Source organism: Rattus norvegicus, chromosome 2 (assembly GCF_036323735.1).
Source record: "Rattus norvegicus strain BN/NHsdMcwi chromosome 2, GRCr8, whole genome shotgun sequence".
Classification (NCBI taxonomy): domain Eukaryota; kingdom Metazoa; phylum Chordata; class Mammalia; order Rodentia; family Muridae; genus Rattus; species Rattus norvegicus.
Window position 1 is genome coordinate 97,802,926 of NC_086020.1, and position 7,014 is coordinate 97,809,939.

The following is a 7,014-nucleotide window of genomic DNA, read 5'->3' on the forward strand; positions in this document are numbered from 1 at the left end:
GAGAGAGAGAGAGAGAGAGAGAATGAGCCCAAAACCTTAGTGTATGCATAGATTTTTTTTCAAACCTACTTTAATAAGAGTTCTTTACTTTAATAAGAGTTCTTTAACACTTCAACCTCCCTTCTAGCCCACCGACCAAAGGTAAAGGAGAAGAAAGCTTAAGTTCTTTAACACTTCAACCTCCCTTCTAGCCCACCGACCAAAGGTAAAGGAGAAGAAAGCTTAATAGGAAATGGAGGTTGTGGACTTGTTTAGAAGTGGTTCTTTGGAGAGATTCCGATCTTTTTGGATAGGATATCAGCAGTCCAGTCTAACTGGCAAGAACCATACATGACTTAATAGTGACAATTGGATACAGAGGAAACCCTAAGTTCCACCAAACTGGTATGACTCCATGAAAGTGGGAAGATACAGACGGAATATTACAAATTCTTTGGCAAGTTACTCTCTATGAAGTCACAAGAGCCAAAGCTCAGTGACAGGGCGCAAGAACCTATGCAAGAGCCTTGTTGCTCTGTCTATGGGATCATATTTCTATTCCTTTTAAATATCACATGACTTCTCACATGTTTGCTTCAGCCAAAGATCCTCTCACCTGTGTCTGCTTCAGTAAAACATCCTCTCACCTGTCTGCTTCAGCAAAATATCACATGCCATAACTGTGCCTCCAAAGAACCAGAAATTTCCACTTCACATTAGTGTCCAGGTAAAAGAAAAGCTAAGTATGTCTAGATTAACCAGTAACTCTAGTGTTGTGGAAGGCAGATGTGGAAGACTCCTGGGGGCTTTATGGCAGCTACATCAGTTACAGATTATTTCCCAAGGTAATGAGGTACCATATGATCAAACAGGATAAATAGTATGCATACCTCCCCCACACACATATATTGAAGGAACTAAACATCTATACTCAAAACATGGAATTCCTTATAAATAGCAACATACTAACCCAGTGATATCATAATGTGTTAGAACTATAATTCTAGAATTGCTTACAACATAATATGTAAGAATGTAAGGTTTATATGATACTATTTGAAATTTCAACCCAGGTTAGAAATGACTTTATTCTACAAGTCATTTAACCAATCACACTCCACACTGAAAAAGAGTTGTCATATGGGGAGAATCCAAAAGAATACTGATGGGCACTCTTTTACCTTGCAACTAAACACAACACAATCTTATATGGATTACTACCCTCATAGGCTAGACACTGAGAAATTGATACTACCCTAACAGGCTAGACACTGAGAAATTGAAACCATAAGAAATCATACCTAAAACAAGAAATCATACCTAAAACACTTACATTTAACTGGAGAAACTTCTGAAACTCTTTCCAGTTCATGGATTAGATCCACATTTGAGCCGACAATATAAACTGAGTTGACTCGTGACTTGAAAGGAGTAGCTTGGCAACTTCTAAAGTAGGGCGCCTTTCATTTACAACTATGGCTGTGTAAATTTAAAAGAAATAAAATTCCAGTGAAGATCTCTCTTCCTAATCTTTAAATGCAGACTTCTAAGGCTACCTTTTTATTAAAAAAAATTCTCTTTGTCTTTTCTGGGCTTTCATAGAAAGGTATCTAAATATGTTATAGGCCAAAATGAAAAAGTATACCACTGTGATTTGTGTTTCTTAAGAATATTAGCTACTCGGGGGACAGAGAGATACAAACTTCCATGTCTCTGTACATTATCCCTTTTTTAAAAAGCAGACTGTGGTTCTATATCACCTGACTATTTCTTTGTCCAAGTTACACTAAAAATAGGCCCTTATATATTGAGACATTAACTATAGCAGTGTGAATGAGCACCAATATAATAAGAATGTCTCATCAACTCTTGGTTTACATTGCATTAACATAAAAAATCCATTTAAACATTAAAATTAATACATCATAAAACAATGGTAATGCTTCATACAAAATATAGTTTTATTTGAATCTCAACTACTCACAATAGCTATGAATATCACCATTCAAATTGCTATCATGAATATTGTATAAAATGAGAAGAATAAACTAAAAGTAAAATTAGAATACTGCTTTATAAATTATAATATGTCAAGCTAACAAATGGTAGACTTGTCATATTGAGCAACTAAATGTCTAAATGATCATTCAGCACTCATAGTGTAGGAGGAAAAAAACAGTGGCTTTGTTGCTTCTAAAGCAGTTGCTCGATTTTTCATACTGTCATTCTGCTCTATTAGCAAAGCCTAACACAATTAGGTATGAATATGCAGTAATAACATGCAAATTGTTCCCTCACAATTGCCCTAAGGCAGCAGTCCCAGCCTTCCTAAGCTTGATTCCTTCTACATCATTACAGGCTTGGCATAATTCATCAGAATAAAAAATACCTCAGCCTTATTGCAAGTGGCCAGCTAGTAAAATCATCAGGAGCTGTTAAACACTCTCCCTCAATGGGTTTGTTAGCGATGCTGTCCCCAGCTCCCTGCCACTCCTGTACTTGTACATGCTTCCCTTGGGTAATGTTAGACACTACATTTGAGCCTGCCAGAACAATTAACCCTACTGTTAATTAGAATGAAATGTCAGATGCACAGATGGTACAAGCTGGCATCTTGCCATCCCTCCAACTGCTGCTGAACGCAGCTACCCTACTGCTGACAGCTGCTCAGCCTGTCCCAAACCAGCAGATGTCAAAACTGTCCAGCTGAGGGAGGTTACAGAAAGAAAAGAGGAGGGGTTTCTCATCCCAGCAGTGATGATGGCTGTTTTAGTGCTGTTGTATCTATTGCCTGTTGTCATACTGTACCAATCAATGGGAAGTCTGTGAGCAGAGAGACACAAATTTAAAATAATGATGCTAATAATCGTAACACAAATAAACACAACATGGCTGTAATTCCAGACAAGCATACAGACAGCAAACAAAATCACTGAACTTTTCCACAGGGCTCTCCACAACTCGCACAGCATATTTTAATGTGTAGTTTCAAAGAGAAAAGAAATCTCTTCACAGTCCCAAACCAGGTCATTAAAAAGCCAGAAAACACCATCTATCTAATCTAGAGGCAAATTATTCACTTTGCATTCAGAAACCATGCCTACCAACGGATGAAATGACTACTTTTTTCCTGATCTCTTTCATTGTTCATAATTTATAAACATAATTTATTAGGTGATGATTTGTTTCTGTCTCTTGTTATACACATACACACAGTCATTAAAACGAGATAACATAGCATCATTCATGAAAAATATCAAAAGCTAACGCCTGATTAGAAAAGATCAATGTGGATTAGAAAGTACCTCCACGATTCTGACCTGAATGTCGTGGCTAACCAAACAAACAGTAATAATAATCTCATGTGAATTATTCAAAAATGGAAGCTATTTCTAAACCTGAATGAACTAGACAATAAACCACTCTTATTCTTGTGAAAATGGTTCTGCATGAGTATTATTAAACATACAAAGTGTGGAATGTACTTCCGTTCTGATTATGCCTTTCGTGCCATCTCTTCGCAGTGTGACTGCAGGAGGATATTATTGCCTAAATGGCACAGGAAATATGCCATATACTTTAAAGTTCATGCTTCTGCTATTTCACCTCCAATCCAACATTATGTATTGATAAATTATTCATTCCATGTTATATATTTATGCACACATTCAAAGGTACAATCTAAAAATCTTTTGAATATTCAAAAATGAGTTTTAAAATCATATACATACTAACCATTATCTAGGCCTAAAGATATAGTACCAACTGATATAGGAATGCCATAACAATGAGTTTCTGTCATACATAACCACAATTAACTAGCAATAAGAAGAATTTCATTGGGAAACCATGGAATAGTTTGCAGTTTCTACAAAACCTGGAGGATTAGATTGGAGAGGATGGGGCCCCTTAAACTGGGTACAGAGTAAGACAGTAAGGTAAATCAACTCACATTACTTTTGGAAATGAAGTCCAATTGTCCTAGCTTGGGCTGCTATACTCAAGATTAATGTGAGTATAACTTCCAATATTCCAATGATACTGAGATAAATATTTAGATTACTATTATCAGAAGCATGAGTGGAGTCATGTGTCAAATACAGGTGAAAGGTGAACACATACTTTGAGTTCACTAATGGAGTTGTCCATGATTCACTAGATTTAAATATGATTATATTTCAGAGATTCATTCATGTCAGGAAATGTTGAACACATGAGATTGAGAATAAATAAGGTGTTACATAAAGTGATAATTGACTTCTCTGAGAATTGCAATGTTCAGTAGGATAAACCAATATCATTAATAATGATTACTACTACTAAGTCCTATAGCACAGTAGCACTTTATTACAAACTGAGTCTTCTTTGAGTCTTACAATTGTCTTGGGAAATCCATGTTGCACATATTCAGGGACAGGGCCCAGTCAGTCTAGCCTAACTGATGAGTTTCCAGTTCAGTGAGAGAACTTTAACAGACAATAAAAATAGAGATTCACTGAAGTATGATACATGACACAAACCCATGTATGTGCATATGCATGTGTACTGCAAAACACTTAAACATATATGCTGTACACATGAACAGTCCCACACAGACACATCATTTAATTCTAAAACTAGCATTTGAGTAACCAACTAAAATGCCCAAATAAAAACATCAAAAGTAGGAATGAAAAGAATCAGATAATCTTCTATCTGTTCAGAATATAAAATAAAAGGACAAATCTAACAATATAAGAATATCTCAGTCTTATAAGAAAAGAGTCATGGTGAAGTACCATAGGACAAAAGCAGGTGAGATAGGAGGATTCAATTTCCATGCACTGAAAACATCAAGTAAAGTTCCTTAAAGGTACATGACCAGTAATATACTTGAAAAGTACTTTTTAATCCTCAGTAGAAAAGAAAACCCTAATAGTTATAAATACAATATTTTCAAAAAATAAAACTTTTATTTGCAATGCATGTCCACTACACAAAAAAAGTTTGTGGTTTCAGCACTTATTTTGTAAAGTATCTCCCTAACTGTCACATAGAAAGTTTAAGTAGTATTCTGAGTGGAAAACACAGAATACAGTAGAGCATATCTTAATTACATTTAGCGTGTCATTAAAATGTGCATGGCAATGACTTGTCCAATGTTAAAGATTGCATAGAGTTAAATCCAAATTAGTGATAAATCCAAAACACACTTGCACATTTTTATTGGGCCAGAAATAAATAAAAATAGTACCAAACTATTAAAAATTAAGATATTTTCATGTGAAACTGAATGATTTTTCTCATAGCTTAATGTAGGCTAAAGTACCAAGAGATTAGAGAAATATATAATTTAAATTCACAAACATTTAGGAAGTCCAAGTCATATAAATCAGGCTCAGCCAGATGTAAGATAAATTACATTTCCTCTGAGGTTCCTGCTTTTCTATCATTTAGCTTTCTTATGAACAAAGGTGTGTTCTTATCTCTACATTCAATGGTACATAGATTTCAAATTGTAGCTTTTATCATCTATGTCCTGCATGTTGTATATTTTATTTTGTCAAGAACATTTGGATATGCAAGTGAATTTTACTAGTTAAGTTAGACAATGAACACAATGTTGTCATAGATTTATGAATCATGTGCACTGATCATATTTCATAGTTCTTGTAATGCAACAGCACATTTCAGTGAACTGCTCTCAACCAAAGAATAGTTAAAAGGAGAGCTAGAGGCTCCTCCAGATTTCAACCTGTGTGCTTTTAAGTAACCCCCTCCTACCTAGGTGTCAATGTAGAAGTTGTGAGCACAATGGTATAAATGGATTACTGCAATCTTTTAATTAGACCTACCCTCCATTATTGGATGTAAAAGATAAAGACTGTCCTTAACAAACTAAAATGTCTAGTAATCTCTTTGTGCCACCATTTTATTAAAAGTAAGAGACAACTCGGGGATTCTTTTTTTTAGGTGAAAGAGTCAACTTATTTGGAATTAAATAGTTAGGCAGAAAAATGGAGCCTGATTCCAGTAAACAGATGGTAAACTTGCTATAACTATATGCCTGTTTAGATTAAAAAAAAAAACCTACATAGTACATAGTACCACATGCTACGTAGTACCGCATTAAATGTAAACATTTCTTACCTTTGGTCCAGACTAGGGTTACCATTGTTGTGATAAAACACTGACCAAGAACAAGTTTAAGAGGAAAGAGTTTGCATGGCTTACACATCCACATCACTGTTCATCATTAAAGAAACTCATCTGACCGGAAAAAAGAACCAGGAACCAGGAACCAGGAACCAGGAACCAGGAACCAGGAACCAGGAACCAGGAACCAGGAACCAGGAACTGATGTAGAGGGTGCGGAGGAGGACTGCCTGTGACTTGTTTGTTCCCCAGCCTGCCTTGAACAGCTGCCTAGAAATGGATCTACCTGCAATGGAATGGACCCTCATACATCGATGTCAAATTAAGAAAACACACTACAGGCTTTCTGTAACCTGATTGTATGGGAGCATTTTCCGGATTGAGGTTCCATCTTTTCCAGTGACTATAGCTTATATCAATTGACATAAAACCAGTGAGAATTCCTTTCCTCCCTCTCTTACCTAAGGATCTCATGGACAAGAGATAACAGAAGAAAATAGCAGAGGCAAGCATGGGAAGGAAAATGTATGCCGACAGTCATAGGAAGGGAACATTTGAGGATATGTAACTACAGTAAAGAAATACAGAAGAACATAGTGTCTGAGTCTAATAAATATTCTATACTGATCTAGTATGTGCCATATCTAAATATTTTACATTGCCATACATTGCTGTAATATTAATGTTTTGTAGTGGCATGTGTAAGGAATTGTAAAGGGATTTTAATTCAGCAACATGGCTACTCTTGCAAGGGATCACATCCAAAGACCTAGGTCTATGTTACCTGGCTGAGTGCAGTCAGGCCATTAATCCCTCTGTCTGAAATACAGACATTCACAGGCAAGTTTAGATAGTAAAAGGAAGCAGACGTGTTTGAAAGTAACATCTAATTGAGGGGCA

The 7,014-nt window shown here is 35.8% G+C and overlaps 1 long non-coding RNA gene across 1 annotated transcript; it reads left to right on the forward strand.

The window, feature by feature from the left end:
* The first annotated feature begins 492 nt into the window (after positions 1-492).
* On the forward strand, positions 493-6,741 carry LOC134485728 (uncharacterized). The gene is made up of 2 exons (XR_010063989.1): positions 493-706; positions 6,120-6,741. It is a non-coding gene; the product is annotated as an uncharacterized LOC134485728 (long non-coding RNA).
* The last annotated feature ends 273 nt before the right edge of the window (positions 6,742-7,014 follow it).